The 19,883-nt window shown below is 39.8% G+C and overlaps 1 protein-coding gene across 6 annotated transcripts in view; it reads right to left on the bottom strand.

Moving 5' to 3' along the window:
- The window catches only part of ATP6V1H (ATPase H+ transporting V1 subunit H), a 127,688-nt gene that overhangs the window by 53,098 nt on the left and 54,707 nt on the right, over nucleotides 1-19,883 (bottom strand). For 5 of the 6 annotated variants that reach the window (XR_015286563.1, XR_015286565.1, XR_015286564.1 and 2 more), the window contains exons 15-16: nucleotides 2,447-2,542; nucleotides 1,713-1,826 (exon numbers count right to left, since the gene is read on the bottom strand). The gene's annotated coding sequence lies outside the window, so the exon portion shown is untranslated. Of the gene's footprint in view, nucleotides 1-1,712; nucleotides 1,827-2,446; nucleotides 2,543-17,029; nucleotides 17,152-19,883 lie in introns of those variants that run through there. The other variant, XM_023921042.2, reaches the window with a different exon arrangement.

Genomic DNA, 19,883 nt, shown 5'->3' with positions numbered 1-19,883 from the left:
GAAAATAAAAATATGTATAGATACACTTGTCTCATGGCCTCTGTCCTGCACCAGCAGAACTTAGCCTGCAACTGGCAGGATAGATGCGATCATTCTCTTTGGTAAAAAAAAAGCTGATGTGAAGAAATCATCTCTGATGGCAATTACCCCAATGGTTTTACTATTTTCCAGCAGGCATTTTGCTGGCCATTCACTACCAAATGTACATCTGGTTATATTTGTTCATCTCCAAGCTTATGCTCTTCAGTTTTGCTCCCCTTTGCTCTCCTCTTTGAGTTCCAACAAGATGCTATTTGCAAGCCTTGATTTCAATGGGTTGGTGTCACCACTTTTGGCAAGATATTTGCTGAGAACACATAATCTCTTCCTAGCTGAGCAGGCTATTTACTCATAGTTTTAAACATATTTCTTTCTCCTTCCTGTTACCTCATTTTGTTCAGGGATTGAAGTGCTATGATTCAGTAACTCAATCTTACATTTCCCTCAATGATTCTTCTTTAACATTATAGTTCAGAATCCATGTTTGGTTTCCTGTGCTCCCTCATATAAAGATAAGTTTATATGCATTAGCATCTAACAGTTACACTGAAGTTTATAATTAGCAGTAAGGGCTTCAAAACTTCTCTCTATAACTATCAGAGTTCCTAGCTCCTGAATTTTACCCCAATAAAAGCACACACACTTTATGTATGACAAGATCTTAATTTACATCATAAATACCATTAAAATTATGTATTAATACACAAGAAAGATCTCAGCTGTTGTGCAGCAAAGCCAGACTCGATCATCCAGTATTGCCAATTGCCAATCACTTTTAAAGTGGTATCTTCCCACTCTTCTCCACCCTTGAATTTCTTTCCACCAGTTTCAACCCATTTAAAGCTCTGTGGAAGAAGGTTTTTTGAGAAAACTTCCTAGGAATGGTTGACATGCTGTCAAAATAAAATGTTTGCAAGCCAGCTTTCCAGATAGACATCCAAAATGACAGCCAGACATCAAGCAGAACCACCTTGATGGAGGGGAGAAAGAAGCCCTAATGAGAATGGCTGCATAGCTTCAGAGCTAGATAGCTCTTCCATCACTTAATTTTGATGAACTAACCCTTCAGCAGAAAGGCAAAATTAATTGTATTTCTAATTCCTCTCAGAATGCTAACCAAAAAAAAAAAAAACTATAAACGTCACTGAAATATTAACTACTGTCAAATTTCCTAACCATCCATTCATTTATATGCAAGAGATGCTCACAAGTGTAACTCCCTGGGGTCATTGGACTTGCTGAACTCTGAATGCTTCAGTTGGTATGAAAAACATTTTTCTGCTTATTAACAAAAAAAGGTCTGAAAAGCCATTGAGTTTGACTTCCTTTAACTTAGAACTCCACAACGTAATTTAGAATTATATTTTAAATTTCACTTCTTTGTCTATAAAAGTATTATCTTTGCAATATTTCATGGAAGTGGTTAATAGCTCAGAGCATACAGAGTTGAATATTACTGGAATATTCAAATATTGTATTGTGATAATATTAATTCTTCTCATTTCAATCTTAAAGTTATTAAAGACAAACATATTTCATGTGAAATAGCACCTTGTCTTTTCTAAATTAGAGCACCTCTTCCCATATTGCCATGAAATATTTCAAGGATGAAAATGATCCACTCAAAAGCCTGAAGCGCTCGCCTTGGAAGTGGCAGATTTGTGTTCACATACCTGTTACAGTGTGTGGGGCTGTTGCAGAAGAGACTGAGAGACTCACTGCAGCATATTCAGGAGCTTTGTGGTTGGCACATTTCCACAGGAGGCAGATCTGAAATCAGTTCCTTGCTGAAAATCAAGCAGAGCAGAAAAAGGTTTTCCTGCAGTCCTAGAAGCACCTTATCCACTGGTTTGTGGATCTAAAGGACATGTGCATACAGTCTTGCAGTTCCAGAAGTACATTCCAGAACCACTTTTTGTACATGGAAAAGAACATTTGCTTTTACATGTGATAGGGCTGCACAAGCAAGGCAGACCTGGTTTAACACCCAGACTGGCTGGGCCTTAGCTGTGGTCTGCAGTCATAGCACAAATGCAACAGCAGCATCTCAATGCTGCCACGAGGCCCCTGGAATTACAGCTACATCTGTTAGACCCCTCTTGGACTTCAGCAATGTTCCCAAATGAGGTGAAGGTATGGGGAGGAAAAATAAAACAGTGCTGTAGAAGCGAGGACAAAACTTGTCAGTTTTCTGCAGAAAAATCTGCATTGCTCCCCAAGTAATTTCTGCAGATGGTAAAACATCAAGTAGGGTCCGAGCCTAGAAAGCCAGAAATCTGAGCTGGAGCTCAGATCAGGGAGCTACTGCAGATAGCTTGCTCCTGTGCTCCTGATGCTTGAACAAGATCCTAAGAAGGTCCCCATGATTAAAGCATTAACCAGGGCTGTGAGAAATATTTTTACATACCTAATCTAATGGAAGGCCTTTAACAGAGAGCCACGTCCCAAGCAAGCTCTAGGTTACCAGCTCCACCATTTTTCTAGGAGGGGGAAGGGGTCATTCCTGTGAAGAATGAGAACAGATTCCATTTCTAGAAAGTATTTTTACTTTTACCTTTTTTATACAACAGTAAAAGTAGTCAGTGAAATGGAATGGTGTGTGTGTGTGTACATGGTGTGGAGTCATCCTGACAGTACACAGATCATATCTAACTTTTTATTGAGAACACTGGAAACAGCCTAAAGCAGGTGTTAAAAATGCATATTGATGTAAGCATATGAAGATATTTGTAGGTACAATGATAAATTTATCTATTTTATTAGATTTAGAAACACTTTAGAATAGTATTAAAATTAGCCTGAAATGCTGTTTAACTTAGAATTAATAGTTTAACCATAAATTGCTTATTGTCAAATCATTGAATATAGTTATAAATGCACATAAGTAGCTTTAGAGCCTAAGTACCACTGATTTCCGAGGAAACCTCACATTTCTTTTTAGGATCTAGAGAGTAATTCATATGAGGAGCAGCTGAGGAAACTGGGGTGGTTTAGCCTGGAGAAGAGGAGGCTCAAAGGAGAGCTTCTCATTCCCTACCATTACCTGAAAGAAGCTTGTAGCAAGGTGAGGGTTGGCCTCCTCTCCCAGACAACCAGCAACAGGATGAGAGATGGTAGCTTCAAGCTGTTCCAGGGGAGGTTCAGGTTGGAAATCAAGAGGAATTTACTCACATAAAGGGTTGTTAAGGTTTGGAATCTAGGCCCAGGGAGGTGGTGGAGTCACCAGCAGTGTTCAAGAAACAATTGGATGAGGCTCTTAGTGCCTTGGTTTAGTTGACAAGGTGGTATTTGGTCAAAGGTTGGACTTGATGATTTTGGAGGTCCTTTCCAACCCAAATGATTCTATCATTTTAGTACCTAAGCCATTAGAGAAGCAAATTTAGATCCAAAAATCACTTAGCCTTTCTCTGCAAACAAAATCTATTCATCATAACTCACACATATGTCATTAAGTGATTATGTTCTTTACTAATCCCAAAGCTGTTGCAATATGCCAGGAAAATATAGTGATGCTTCTATACAGTACATAGGCATTATAACTTGTTCTGTTAACAAAATAATGTTTATTTTGACAGAAGCTGCTGGGAGCCTTGTGAACACCCTAATCTTACTGCCTACCCATTCCTCTGCTAAGGATCTTAGCAAGTCTGAAAAAACACACAGCTCCAAGAACATGGAGATGTTTTCAAAGATCAGTAAAATCCTTTCCCTGCAGTTTATCCCTATGTTTATCTACTTATCCTCCTCCATGAGAGCAGGCTTGAGGGATGTGGTCTGTGGGTTCTGGGTGCACATCAGGTGAGGACTTCTCCATGTCACATTGGAGAGCGAGTGTTAAAGAGGGGAATATCGCACTCCTGTGAAGGGTTAACCTCTGCCTCTCACCCTCTGCCCTGGGCTCTCTGGGGGGGCAGGACGTGCACATCTCAACTCCCCTCACAGCCTGAAGCTCCTCTTCAGGCAAAATGCCAAGGAGGCAAAATATCATCAAGGCTAATCAAGACTGTGGCATGTGGGTACATTACCTCCTGAGAAGGAGGATATACCACAGCCTTAATAAAGGTCTCCAAATTGTCTGCTAATATTCTGCAATTGCATTACTCCCCTTTCCCTATCAGCACCCCATTTACTCTTCTCTCCAAGCTAGCTCTTAATCATGAATAAAATGCTACATGAAGCCTGCATTTTTCAAAAACCTCCTATGCTTCCTTCCCTAAAGAACTGCTTTGGCTTCTGTCACGGAAGCTGTGGTTTGCACAATTCAGCTTTTCAGGATGGTTTGACTCAGCAAAACCTACTCTGAAAAAGAAAGCAAGAAATAGCTTCCCCATTTAACTTATACAAGTTCATGGCAAAAGGCAAGATGTCCTCCTGTCACCAAGAAAAACCATGTGCTCTCAGCAACACACTAATTTTAATCTGGAGCTCACTGGAACTGAAATATTTTGCTTTGTGCAAAATATTACAGCTCACCCTGTACGTTTTCACAGTGAATGGGTTTAAAATGTCTATTCTTTACCCTAAGATTCTGTTACACAGCCACGGAGAGTCCAGACCCCCATGCTGCCCAGCGCTGCAGGGTTCAGCTCCTCTACAATTCCCCAAGGAAAGATGCTAATCCACACTCACACACCACAAGGTCTGGTTTTCAGATGACCTCCCCCTTTTTACTGCTTACAGCAGAGCAATTATGCAGAACCCAGGGCAGGGGGAAAGGTATTTCACATGGCTCATTTTGCTGCCCCATCAAACACAAGGGGTGTCAGCAGCAAGAGACTATGGATCTCCACTATATATTTTGGTGCAGAACTGTAGCAGTTTGGGCAATCCTTTTGACTTTATGTAACTTTATTTTGTTGCACAATCATATCTGGGGAGAGGTTCAGTCACAGTGGACATCCACAGGAACTGGAGGGTCTCAGCCACTAGGAAAAATTAATAAAAGGACAGAAAAATTGGCAAACCAGAGGCTCAGTTCTTCCTGTCTGCTTACATCACAGAAATGCTAATTACAATAATTTGATGTTGTCCGAATTGTAGCACTCCATCAAGTTAATGAATTTTAGCATGGTGACAAATGTTTTTTGTTTTTAAGTCTGCTGTACAGTATTCTCCTTCCAGTGAAATGATTTTAAATAATTAAAATTTCAATACATTCCAGAAAGAATTTTTCATGTAAAGCATATCAGTATTTTGCAAAAGCTTTCCCAAAGTTTCAGCTCTCTATTTAAAAATGCATTCAGTTAATTTCTGTTAATTGGTCCTGCCATTCACAGTTACGTCCAAAACATGCAAATCACATCAGTCTTTCCACATCCCTACATCATCCATAGCATCAGATTGTGCAGAACACTCTGTTTAAGAGTCAGAGTGGCACTTGGATTTGAAAGCAATCATTTCTGTGTTTTCAGAGAATGAAAATGTGCTGATGACTGAGCAGCCTCACAGCTGCAGAAACAAATGGTATTTTTCCCTCTGACTGCCTCCACCAGCATCCTCACAGATGACTTTTGCATCCTTTTCCCTCAGTTACTGAAACACTCTGCATGTACAGCCATGTGCATATTGATGTTCTGCTGTTAACAGGGGCTTGCACTGCAGAACTTCTAATGACAGACTTGGGCCCTGTCTAGATGATGGTCTGTCAAATTAATAAACTATAACTCCATCATTTATGGCACCACCTGTGTGTGGCTTTCAGGGACAGCTTTTTTATTATTTGATCCAGAGCATAAGGGTGTTATTGACATAGACAAAAAAAGCAATATTGGCTCAGAAAAAGACTTATGGGATGGCATAGTCAGGGCCTAATATAAAAACATGTCTCCTTTTAGTTATGGGTCAAGCATTTGTTCTTTTATATTGCATAAACCTAGTGTCTGCTTCAACATATATAAAAGGAGACAAATGACTAAATGACTTGTGGGACAGAGTTCCAAGCCCTTAATTACAAACAACTTGATCAAGGTCCATCAGATGCTGAGCACTTCTTGAAAAGGGAGTGAAGAAGAAACAGAAGACTTGCAGCACTTTGCAGCACTCAGCTCTGATGTTCAGTTTCTGCTGAACTGGAGTAACCTTTGAGAGTGAACGATGCTATACCACAGTAGGCCAAATTCATCCTTTGGAGAAAAAAATTAATGATTTTCAAATATTGATCTACACTGAATTGCAATTTTTGTCCTTTTGTTGTTGTTGTTATTGAAATGTAAACTTATGCAAATTAGAATAATCCTCTCCCTCCTGACTGTGGGAAAGATTAGATTTTTAATTTCATCCACTACAGCTGAAAAATTTACTAAGTGCTTTTCCTGAAATTAAGTTTTAAAATAATTACCTTGACAGAAATAATTACACCATCACCTCTGCCTTATATTAACAAATAAGGTAAAAGAAGGAAAAAAAATCCATGTGATATAATGTGCACGGGGTGAATGAATGGAGGAAGTCAATCTTAAAATTAATTAGGAGGTAGGAGATAACAGACATTGAATAGAATAAATAACCATCCCTGTTTCTTATGTGGCAGTGGTGAACCTCTGAACCAAGACTCTAAGGAGATTTGGACTCCAGCAGGGAAAAGCAGCATCAGTGCTCCATGTGAAAGGCTGAATGCCTGTCAAAGCAGCCAATACCTGAACCCAAGATAAAGCTTCTAAATTCTCTGGTCCTCTCTCAGGCTTTGTGTCTCTCACCTGGAGCAACAATACTTGGGACATTTACATCTCTGATGTTATTGCTGAGTCAGTTTTTACTTTTGAGTGTGCAATTCTCTACCTTGAATGCACAAGAACACGGTATATCCAAAAGTACCAGTGCCAAATTCCATGCAATTCTACTGGTTTGCTGTTACTTAGAAATTTTGTAAATATTCCAAATATTTACACCTACAACTAGAGGAGTATCATTAGTGTTGTATTTGAGATATTAATTATAGCCAGGTGTCCAGGTATAACTAAAACCAGAATCATCCTAATAAAATATCATAGAATATCCTGAGTTGGAAAGGACTCACAAGATTCATCACAGCCCAAGACAATAAAGCATGTCTGCAGAACACTCCTCCTTGTCCAACATGCTATGTTTAATAAGGCTGTAGCAGCCAGAGTATTTCTCTTGAGCCTCATGAGTAGCAATCCCTCAGCTGCGGCAGCTGCTGCGTCATTCAGCCCCAGCTGCAGAACTGCATCTCATCTCTCATTTAAGCCACTGAACCACCTGACCCAGACATGCTCCTGGAACCTCAAAGGGACAGAGAAAATACTGAAAATGTGAATTACTAATTGTCTTGGGCACTTCCTAAGGAAATATCATTACCATTTTTCAGGTGTTCCTCTTAATCATCTCTGAATTGTAAATGGAAGATGCAAATATCATCATGCTTGTTAATTCCTGTAGGACAAAATTGTATTTTTCCTCACAAATTGTAAAGGCAGAATTGTGCATACACTGCAAGATTCCATTTAAATTTACAAAAAATAAAATTAAAAAAAAGAGAAAAAACAGTTTAAAAAGGTGTATGCAGTGTGTATTTTGCTTCAGTAACTCTGACCTTTAGAAATATTCGAGCTTCTGTTTGATTTAACATTTCAGCAGCAAATACATTTTAATGCACAGAGGACTGTTCTCAAAGTTCACAAAACTGTTTGCATAGATGAAAAAAGGACTAAAAGATTGTAACAGGGAAAAAAAATAGCTGTTGGTTCCCTCCAAGTGTAAAATAATGTGAAACCAACAAGCTTGCTTATACACAGGCTGATATCACGGACTTCTCACCACTCCCAGCTTCAGAGCAGCATTTCATAATCAGTTTAGTTCAAAGTTGACCAGGAAAATTTTCAGATTATTTCTTCCAGATTATTTCTCTGGATTAAATCCTTCTCGCTTCTATTTGGTATTTTCCCGCAAAAATGTCACAGAGCAGAATCAGAAATTATATAGAAAGGACATAATAATTTCTACATAATTTCTGATTCTGCTGTGTGACAGAGTATGAGGAGAGTATCTGAGGACACCAGAATACAGGTGAGGTTACACCATCACCACCCCTGGCTCCTGTCCTGGTTAGGGATCACACACCAGTCCACTTGCTTAGACAGAGCAAGACCCCCAGGGCAGATCATGCTTACTTCAGCCAAATTGGTTTCTTGTTTCTTTCTCCCAGGTTTAGTTGCATAATACAGCTTTAATCCCTCCAACTGGGCAACTGCTCTTTTAATGGCTGTTGCTTTTCTTTTTCTCTGCTGCATTATTTAAATATTCTCTCATGGATAGTGGCACTCAATATTTTAAAATATTTTTAAAATTAATCGAAAAAATAACAACCTTCAAAGTATTACTTGTGTGGAGGTAAATTTTAGCATGACTGTACTGGATTTCACTTTATATAGGGGTCAGTGTTACTCTGTTTATGCTTGTAGATATTTGTAGCTAAAAATGAGCTTCAGGAAAAAATATTAATGAAACATTGCCAAGTATACTAAAAATTATGCACTGAATTATGCATCACATTATTCAGTTCAAGACCCTTCCAAAAATGTATTTTGTAAAATCCAAGAGCAACAACACAGTGTAGGAAGGAAATGACACCAAGAATCAAACTCATCCTTGGACTGATGCTTTGTTATCCTGTTCTCTAATAGGACTGAGAGTTCAAGACCCTGTTTTGTTGAAGAGTCCAAGAAAGCTTTCCTTGACTTCAGTATATAAAACTCTGTGTTAATTAGTGTGAATTTGAATTACTACTTTACATCAAGACCTTTCACAGCTGAAAAGAGACACAAAAAATTACCTTTGGGTTGCTGTACTTATTCCCAAAACAGGGCAGCAAGAGTAAGTGTGCAATCGCTTTCTGACTAAATCCTAACAGCCTGAAGGTAAAGCAGGGAAAACAGACCTCTAGCAAATCAGTTTGAATGCCTATAGAGTTTCTTGCTCCCAGGAATTATTTTGTCTCCTTGACATGCTTTACTGGGCTATGTGGAGGCTACCTGCCAGTGCCTCTCCCACACACTGACATAGGGGTGGCTCCAGGAAGTCTCAACACGCAGGGACTGGGAGGAAACAAAAGAGTGTTTCTTCACCCAAGAGGTGTTTATACTGCAGGACTTCATCATAGAACTTTGGGATTATGAAGGCTTGGGTTCAAAATGGCTCTGGATAAATTAAGGCAAAACCAATTAAGCCTGAAGATTATTAAAATACAGATTTTGGTACAATCAGAAATGAACCCCCTCCCGAAGCTCCTCATCTTTACTGGATACTGGCAAAGCACTCCAGTATATTAACAAGTTTACTCTGCCCTTCCCCTCTTCCCTGGCTTTCTGAGATTGCCTGTTCTTCCAAATGGACCTTAAGGCTCATCAAGAACAGCCTTCCTTACAGTCCCATACTCTTCCTCTCTGCACTACTTCTGCAGCCAGCCAGGAATGAGCTGGAAAAGCATCCCAGCCTGATGGGAGTAAAACAAGCCACTAAAGGAGCCATAAAGTCACATTTTACTTATGAAAACCTAACTTCTCCAAGCAGGCTGATCCTACAACAGATCAAAGTTCACTGACAAAAGATTTGCTTCCCAGAAAAAAAAAATCCAACCAGATGACAACTCTCACAACATAATTTTCCAAGTCTTGACAGGAGCCCCTAGATAAATAATGTCCCAAGTCACTTGTAGCACAGTCATCTTCCCAGAGTGATTTGTCTGAAGAACAGGCTTAAAAATATCCACACAGTTGTCCAGTGCTTGGGCAGTGACTCACAAATATTTATTGATTTAGCTTTCCAACAGACTCAAGTGTTCAGCCTGTTATCTAGCATGTAGGTATGTATTTCCCTCTTGAGTCCTGCCAGGAAAGCAGAGGTTTTCTGCCAAACTAGTTTATTGCTGTTCCCTTTCTCCCATGGCTGTTAATACCATTGAGATTCATATGCCAACCTTCTGCACAAGGATTAATTTTACCCTCTGGCCTGCTACAAACACAGTGACGTTGGCTGTGCCTTCCTAATGGACCTGCTTATTCCTCAGAGCATTCTCCCAACTAAACATAACCCAACTAAATATTTATAACCAATATCCTTCCTGAAAACTGCATACATACATATTTTTATGTGACAGAAGAACCATTACAGGGAGAGGTACAATCCAGCAATGCCACAAGATGATTTCCCATACAATTTGTTTTATTAACTCCAGCTTTGTTCTGTGCCAGACATGAGACCATGAGAGTTGGTTTCCTAAATACCTGCTGTACCTCACAAAACCTGACTCAAAAAACTAATCTCAATGATGGTATTTTTTTCCTCATTCTAAAAACAGGTCTAAGATGAACAGATAATCAGAAAACTTCCTTTGAAACAACTGTGTTTTCACTGCTTCAGTTTCACAAGCTCCCTGCTCATTGTACCCTGCTCACTGTTCATTGCACAGTGCATGCTTAGGAAGCTGTTATCTAAATCTGATGGTTTACAATCCCTGAGGATTTGTCCATGTAAGTTCAACACAATGCTTATCAGCTGTAAGTGCCATAGGGATAGGGGTTTTAAATTATTCCCAGCCACCTGTAACTAAATTGGCCAAAAAATGGCTATGCTTTCACGTTCAATTCATCATACACACAATTTTAGCTCTGTTATCCACAAAAAGGACCTGAAGATGCTTTGCTTGCATCCACTTATTAAGCAAAAGAATCGTGATCTGTTGTTATGCCCCTATGTCACCTTACAAAGCCCAACCAACCAGCAATAAATTACTGAACAGAGAAAGCCAAAATCTCTTTAAATCTCAATTCCCCTGTTGTCTTTTTTCCAAGTTTCAACTTTATTAATATGCCTACTTTTCATCTTTTAAATAATTGGCAGTTGCTCAATTGCAAACATACCTTTCATCATTTAAAAAGCCCACAAATCTCATTATGCCCTCTCCTCCTGCATCCACGGAGAGCAGCCCAGTAGGCATTTGTTAAACCTCTCCTTTGAAGTACTATTGTTCGGATGTCATGGATGTTTCTTCCAACCTGAGCTCTATGAAAGAGATGATAACGCTTTTCACTCTCTCATTTCCACACAATTTAGGGACCATGTAAAGCAAGGAAATGAGAAATGATGCCTCAGTAAATTTGATAAAAGCCCACGGATCTGGACTGTGATCCCATCAGCGATACCAGTTTCTGCTCCTCACAGTGCTCTGGGAACTCTGGAGTTCAGCTTGGAGAAGAGCCCAGGGAACCTGGTTTTATCCCCTAGCAGACTCTGACCCCTGGGCACAGGCAGCACAGAGCTGCAACGTGTGTGCTGCTGGCACCTGCATCTGCTCTGCTGCAGCTGGGAGAAAACACTCACCCTCCAGCACTCCTTTGCCACAGCCTCCCTCCAAACACACAATGAGCACAGACTCCAGCACCCACGGGCTTAGGTGCAGAGGCAAAAAAAGACCCAAATAGTTGATGTGGCGTGAAATGTTACATTGCAAATTCACGCGCATTATGCATCTAACACCAGCCCTGTGCACAGGGCTGTGCCAGCTGCATCTCCTGGAGAGGAACCACAACCCCTGTTCCCCTTCAAAGGGCTGCTCCACAAGCAGGTGGGATGTGCTCTGCAAATGCTTTTGGCACCTTCATTTGTCAGTTCAGCCCCAAAGGCCACATGCACATGTTCCCAGCAGGCTCACCCTTGGCCATGGCTCAAGGTCTAAAGCCCAGGCACGCCACCAGCCACCGCTTCCTGCGCTTGCACAGCAAGAGCTCATGTTGTAAATAGAGCATCTCCCAGGCGTTTCTGCCACAGCAATAAAAAATGGGTGCAGCTTCCTACAGTCTCTACCTTTTTGGAGTTCTTCTGCATTCCTGGGTTTTTGCTATGCTTTCATTGTTACAGCCTTTATGCTCACGTCTCACTTATTTGGTTTTATACCAACAAAAATTATTTTGTTTCCTTCAGTGTGCTTCAGTCTCCACGGTCTTTTGTGCAGTGCCAAATTACACCTGAATATATATTTATATACACACATATATGTAAGTGTGTATATATATATGTATCAAGAACACATGAGCCTTTCATACAGAGCAGTCAGAGCTAGAAACTGAAGAACATCTCTCAGGTATTTGCAGCAGATAAACTGTTAGGGGAACATTAGAGACCTGTTCTGGGGAAGTGCATTTTGAAGAGGAGTTTGAAAACAGAAATTAAAACCTAGCAAAGAAGTGATAACCCTTGCTCTAGTGTTAAATAGGCTGTAAATCCCCCTGGAAAAGAATGACAAAAAACAGACAAAATAGTATTTTTATTTTCCAAATAATAATCAAACACAATAAGATCTTTTAGCTTGAAGTCCATGTTTGCTTACTTCACTCTGAAATTTGGATCATAAGTTATCTTTCAAAATGTATCTGGTGAGCATATGTTTAAATTTCCCATTAAATAGTTCTTTCATATTTTTTTGCTCTCCTTTTTTTTCTAGCATTTAACAGGAAACAAGAAATCCCAAACTGACTTTTTTACATAAACTTATTATTCTAAATTTTTGGGTGGTTCATTAATCACTGTTTTGCGATTTTCAGCAGAATTAAATTAAGAAAAAAAAATTACTTATTATTCTTATTCTCTCATCCAACTAAAGAGAGTATTTGAGACCTGACCAGGTAAAATACATGTGCCAGCATGTTTTCCTCTGTATTTCAAAAGGAGTAACAAAGTGGTAGTGTTTCAGTAAACCTCTGCCAGCTAGCATTTCCAGAGCACTTCCAGCTTTCAGAGAATAAAGTTTAAGCTTTAGAATGTTCATTTGTAAATGCAAATGATCAAAAAACCCCAAAACATAAATCACTGGTTTCAAAAGCACTGGAAACTCAGCAAAATAAATATTATTCTGTAACACTGGACTCCCCATCATACAGAGCATAAAAAAATGTAGTTCTGTGAAGAGCTGTACGGAACTTTAGAATTTGAAATATTTTTTTTATGACAAACATCTCAATTTAATAGGCAGATGAATAAACAGAAGAACCAGAACTTTCCTTTCTAAAAGGGATGAATTTTGGAGACTAAATAAGAATTATATTGCTTACACTCCATGGAAAGTTATTCCTTTCACCTTTACTATTAGTGATTTTCTATATGTCAAGAGATATTCCAACAGAATATGGCTTCAGACTATTAAAAAAAAAAATCCCCAAACAAAAACAACAAAAAAACAAAACCAAAAAAACCCAAACCAAAATCTAAACCATCCCCCAGTAAAAAGCAGATTATCCAGCTCATTGTACAAATGCAAATTAAGCCACCACTAAAGAGCTGAGCAGAGGATTCAATTCTCCTTTTGACCTTAGCTCTTACATGCAATTACCTGCCTTGTTTTAAATAGCTGTTCCCCAGCCAGTGAAAAATACCTGCTGTTTCCATAGATGTTAATCTCTCTGCAGCCGAGCCAGAGCTCTGCTGCAACCTCCCTTTCAGAGAACATAAGGATTTAGGATGCTGCAGACACCCATTTTCGGGCAGTCAGACCTTACTCCCTTCCTAAATCATATTTCATGCAGATACACCCCCAGAAGGATGGGATAAGCAAAGAGACTGCAGAACCCTGGCAAAACCCTTATTCCCCTATTTTATACAACTCAGGTCACTAAATATTACAAAAATTCTGAAATCAAAAATGCCAAAGGCTCCAGGGAGAATTTGCTGACATTTTGTAAATATTTGTGGACATTTTAAAGGGGTTTTCTGAATACTAAGGGAATGATATCTGTGTGCTATAGCAAGGATGGGAAGGGATGGTGGTTGATGAGGATGTATTGGCTAGTGGCACACCAGAATGGAATGTTTCCCAGAGAAACAGCTTCCAAGAGAAGTTGTGGATGCTCCATATCTGGAAGTTTTCACAGATTTGTGTAAGCTGGTCTAGTGGAAAGTGTCTCTGCCACCCATGGCAGGGGGCTTGAACCAGATGAGTTTTAGAGGTCACTTCCAGCCCAAACCATTCTGTGACTCACTCTGTTGGCTTTGCTCAGTTCATGAAGACTCAATAAAACTCAGGAACTGAGCATCCAAGCCCATCTGTTAGGACTCAAATCACAGTGAAGTACCATAAAATAAAGGGGAAACTGCTGCTTTGCAGTCTAAAAGGTAAAACACCTAGTAAGAAAGCACAGTAAGGATTTCTGCTTATGGATTATTGTAACCTGGTGGCCACAAATGCAGAGCTGCTGCCTTTTCCACAGAGAGGGAAAAGTGTGAGTAACCAAAAATTATCTGAATGAGTCTTTTTCTCCTAACACTGAGATCTGTCCCCCACCAAACAATTCAACAAATTAACATTTGTCACTGTCCATGACTCCTGGTAATTCATCCTCTGCTGCATTCTACACACCTAAAGAAAGAGTAGTAAATTACTGTCTTGAATGTGATCACATTTTTTTTATGGCTAAACAGCCCACTGCACATGCTCAAGTTCTAATTAAAAATAATAGTGCTCAACTTTTCTAAACACCCAGGCTCTGCAGCTAATGCAGCACGTGAGGGATGAGGTCCCCTGCTCCAGGCAAACACGGGAGATGCTGTCAGTGTGCTCAAGGCCAAGCAAAAGGGGCAACAGTCCCATCAGGGCAGGGAGAAACTGCTGCAATATAAATAATTTGGAAAAGAAGATTTCATCACATACCTGAAGTCACAACAGATATAAAAACAGGTTATTGTGTCTGGAACTGTCATTTTAGATACCACTTAGGTCAAGAAAAGTTTCCTGATCCTGTTAATTTACTGTTGCTTCCCAAGCATCAAATTCTTCTCCTTATCCCATGGCCTCCACTATTTCTCTTAATAAAAAAGCTGTTTTCCTCCAGTCAAGACAGATAAAATGGTAGATTTTGATCTACGTAATTACAGCAGCTCATCTAGATCATCTGATAAGTTAATCACATAACTGCTGGCAACAATAACAAAATCCAGTCCTAAACAGAAAATTAAGTCAAATAAATTTAAGAGCAAATCACCCTGGTGGAATCACAACCTGCTCATAAGGCATTTTATGAGAAAACTTCATCTCAATAAATCAAATAAATCAAATAAATTCTGCAGTTATCCACCCAATACTGCTTTTATCCAAGTGGATGATATTTTACATTGAATTTTAGAGAGAAACAATCAACTGCTACATTAAAAATCAAGACAATATTATATCAGCTCCTCTGTGTTCATGAAAGCCATTTCCAATCCAGGTGTTAAATGGATTAACTTATATTGCCATGTAAGAAGAAATCAAGTTTACCTGGCTGGATTTAATTTCCATTCTATTCTATCTGAGACTTCCCATTAAGTCTGAAAAGCATTTAAGCTATTTATGAACTTAAGTCTAAACGAAAAAACCTCCAAGCCTCAATATAGTGGTTTGACTACTTTTTCAGGTTGGAAATACCCATTCAAATACCTCATCTGCCTAATTTGAACTATCAGTTTTAAACCAGGTAGCTCTCTCCAGCTGGGTGCTATGACCACCAGCATGGAGTTCTTTGGGAAATGTCTCCACCTGCTTTGCTGGAGCAGATCCATTCTGTGGAGCTGATTCACTGACTCAGATTTGACCTGTTTTCTGTGTCTGTAGCAAATGCTCAGACTATTTTGTCCCATTCTCTGCCCCAATATTTAATTTCCAATGTGAGACAGTGTCATGCATCAAGAGACAGTCTGTTTCCAGTATCAGCTCCAGCACCCATTGGAGCTGGATACAAACTACAACCATCCAAAGACACTGATTTCAAACTGGGGACCCTCCAGCCCCCAGTTCATTCTCTTGGAGAGCCTTATGTTTGCATCATTAATTCAACAGCTAATAATTGTCTCTTTCTAAGGTAAGCGTGCAGGATAGATGGTAACATGGTCAGAGTAGCTACCAATACCATTATAAAACACTTTATTTAAGGTGAGCAAATCACTAACAGCTCATCTCCTACACAAATTTTTTTTAAGACTACAAAAATAAGAAAAAATCCTGCTGCTTTATCACCCTGTTAAACTTCAGAAACACCTCAAAGCAAATCAGCTCAGGAAGAAGGCTGCAAATCCTTTTAATTAGAGTTTTTTTTTATGTAGCTACTGCATGCAAAAGCAGTCCTGTATTTCAGGAAAACAGGTTGGAAGACTTCTAAGTCTTGCAAGCAAAATCAGGAGTTAACTTCTCTTTAGCTCCAGAACTAGAGAAAACAGGAAAGCTTCATCCTCTCTGCTAATAAAATCAGGAAAACACACACACATAAATATATATATATATATATACACTTTATATATATATATATATATATATATATATATATATATATATTATATATATATATATTATATATACTTTATATATAAGTACCCTTATATACAATGATTTTCCAAAGCTTTGAAAGGTTTTATAGAATCATTCTAGTTCTATTCCTCAGGAATGAAAATGAACTCATTCACAGCAGCCAATATTTAGGTTATGTTGGTGATATTTTGGGTTATCAGCCAGTGAAGGATGAAAAGAATGAACAACACAAATGGGGGAGGACAGATGGATTCCAAATACTCATGTGAAATGGGCCAGCACAGGAAAGACATCAACTCTTTCCCCAAGGACCATCAGATTAATAAGGTAGCACAGAGTTATCTCTGATTGAACACCTACGTATCTTCCCCTCATATCTTCATCTTGCTACACATGAAATAAATTATGAGGTCACTGTGATGGCACTGATGAAATAATACCTGTGTGATATGAACAGAATGTCCTTGCCCTTAGATCAAAAAAAAGAAACTACTCAAAGAGGGAAAACAGCTTTGGGGGAATGGATTTTGAGACAACAGAAGTGACTTCCCTATTATCTTCAAAAGAACATTCCCATGGGAATGTACTAGAGCAATAGCATATAATACCTGAATAATTCAGGATGATTAAGAGGGAAATGAAGATAGACATATTTGACCACTGAGTTCCTCAGATGCAAGAGAAAAAAAAAAAACCAAATCCAGGTAGTGGTACTCAAGTTTATTGTCATATCACAGGATGGTTCTTTTTGTGTGAAAACAAGACAAGCCAGCAGACTCAGTCACAAGATAATGAAGTACCACATTAACAAAAGCTGCTTTTCTCTCCTACAGAAACAAACAAAAAAGAGTTGTGTGAGTAAACAACTTGATTAAAGCATTTTTAAATGTAAATCTAACACTGCAACCTTTCCCAGACGGCCATGAGTCTGACCTGGCAAAGACAATAAAAACACAGCATACCCATGTGGTAATTGAGGCTTCAGTTACACACTTCCTCATGAGTTCTGCCTGTGCTTTCACACACAGAATTTTTCTTTTTGGGAGGAGGCATCAGCTTCATTACAGATAACAGACATACAGTCATGTCTCATAAACCAGTTCTCTCTAATATGGATGTGAGGTTTGTGTCAGGACTTTCTGACACCTCTAACACATCAAGTCAGTGGTGCTCTTAATTTTGGCATACTGGCTCAAGGAGGAAAGCAGAGTTTGTGGTAGTATCAGTGCCCATTAGAAACAGAGGCAACAGTATTTCTAAGTGATTTCTCTCTAATTTACTAGAGGAGGTATCTGTGGGAAAGCTGCTGTCACCAAAGTTTCAGGAGCTGTAGGAAAATACCAGCACAAGAATGAGTTATAATACCCAGGGTGAGGGCACAAACTGAAATGCAGGAAGTTTCATTTGAATATGAGGAAAAGCTTCCTTATTTGGAGTGGGACAACACTGGAACAAGCTGCCCAGAGAAGTTGTGGAAATCCTCTGGTGATATTCTAAACCCACTTGGATGTGTTCCTGTGTAACCTGCTGGAGATGAACCTGCTTTAGCAGGGGACTTGGACTTGATGATCTTCAGAGGTCCCTTCCAATCCCTACCATCCTGTGATTCTGTGATCCTTACCATAGCTTCAGTAGATCTGGAAGCAGGAAGATTTAAAGACACCAGAGGAATGGGCTTCTGGTCCAATCTCCCAACAGGAAAATCAGGAGAAAGGATCAACAAAGGCAGATGATAATTGCATTCTCTGAGAATGGGGACCCAGAACCAACAAGCCAGGCCTTTGCTGATCTTCCATGAACCTCTCTTATAATCACAGGACAATGCTCTGCTTCCACAAATTCCAGGATTCACAGTCCTTCAGGGACAGTGGTTAAGCCCTAGGAAATATTAACTGAGAAGCAGGGGAGTGACTTTGCTTCAGAGCCCTCCAATCTCCCAGTGCAAACCTTCTCCATTCCCTGCTGCACAGACACTTGCACATCCCTGAATCCTCTAATTCAGGAGAGAGAGGCCTCTGCAAGGATCTGCCCAGGGAAACCAATCACTGCATCAGCCTTTAAAAGGGATGAATCAGGAATCATTTTTACAGTAGGGCAGTGCACCAGGGCAGCTAAACACAGCAGATCTTCACTGGTGCCCTGCTCAAGCTGCCCATAGCAGTCTGGGGAGAACAGGATGACCAAGCAGTGCCCTGCACTGCTCATGGTGTCTGCTAAAAGAGCTGGGCTCATGAAAACCTTCTTGTTTAGTGCAAACCAGTGACCTCCTGATGCCATGCCTCGGGAGGGAGGCTTTGCAGCAAGTTAGCTGTGGAGCCTGCTCATTTCCCCTGGCATAAACCCAGCTGTTTTCATAACAAATTGCATCAGAACACAGATTGCTTTGGTTTAACCTCTTTGGTTTATTACACATCCCGGGGTAAAACAGTGATGATTAAACAGCATTCCCAAGCACTGCTTTAATTAAGCAGCATCACTAAGTTTTTTATGCTACACAGGAGCTCCTGATAATGTTGCAACCTTTAGTTTTAATTCCTTTACTGCAAAGTTGTGCTGAGAAAAAGCAATTTCCTCTACTTTGGTCACTACTTAGTACTCACCAGATACTCATTTTCAAAAGTGCTAGGAAAAGGGCATGCATTTCAGCTAAAGTAATGTTTATTAGAAGCAAATTCCCAAACATTTAGAGAAGCTTTATGCAGACCCCACTGTAATTGCCTTTCATGGCAATTATTGTATCCAAAAGACAATAGCCAAAAGGTTCTTTAAATGGGCAGATGAGTTACTACCTGATCTGGCAGCAGAGGTTCTTAAAGCTCAGAAAAGTCAACAAAACCATTAAGGGTTTTAGCCTTTGGTGATCAGTGAGGAAAAAGCAAAACAGAAATTACTACATACTTCAGGTATGTAAGGCATGACTTTAATTTGTCCAAGACCAATACCAGGAACAAAACCAGGATGCTGGGGCTTGGAAAAGCTGAAATTACCAAAACAAGAATCTAGGTAGGAGCTAGAGGAAGCTGCCCATTTCCCCCTAGTATCCCCTCACAGAGCCCAAACCTCCCCACCACCCAAACCTGGATTATTACCAAGGATCCTCCAGGCCATCTCCCTGCCACAACTCCCCAGCCAGGCTACAGGGACACAGCAGAATCCTTTAGCTGCACTGACTCTTTGCTGCCAAGTATTTTGTGCAACCCACCCAGCTCCTTCTGCCCCCATTTGGTGAATGATGACCTCTTGGGCATGGCACACATGTCAACCTAAAGGTAGAAATCCATGAGACTGTTAGTGGCCCTTTGAGTAAGTCTCAGAAGCATCATTTGATCAGGTTTGACTCTATTCCCCTGACTTCACAGGCACTTCAGTAGATAATAGCTTATCTACCACTCCACAAAATGACAAGTTTTATCTGCAATTTCTAACAGTGTCACAGAATAGAAAAAAAATATAATCAAGACTGAAAAATAGTAGCTTTAAAGGAAATAGTAACAATTGTCACCCCCGGAAAAGCTGCATGGGGCTTTTTAGCCATAATTGCACCAGGAGAAAATACCAC

This window comes from Cyanistes caeruleus, chromosome 1 (genome assembly GCF_971803275.1).
Source record: "Cyanistes caeruleus chromosome 1, bCyaCae1.hap1.1, whole genome shotgun sequence".
Lineage (NCBI taxonomy): Eukaryota > Metazoa > Chordata > Aves > Passeriformes > Paridae > Cyanistes > Cyanistes caeruleus.
This window is presented reverse-complemented; position numbering and strand designations above follow the sequence as displayed.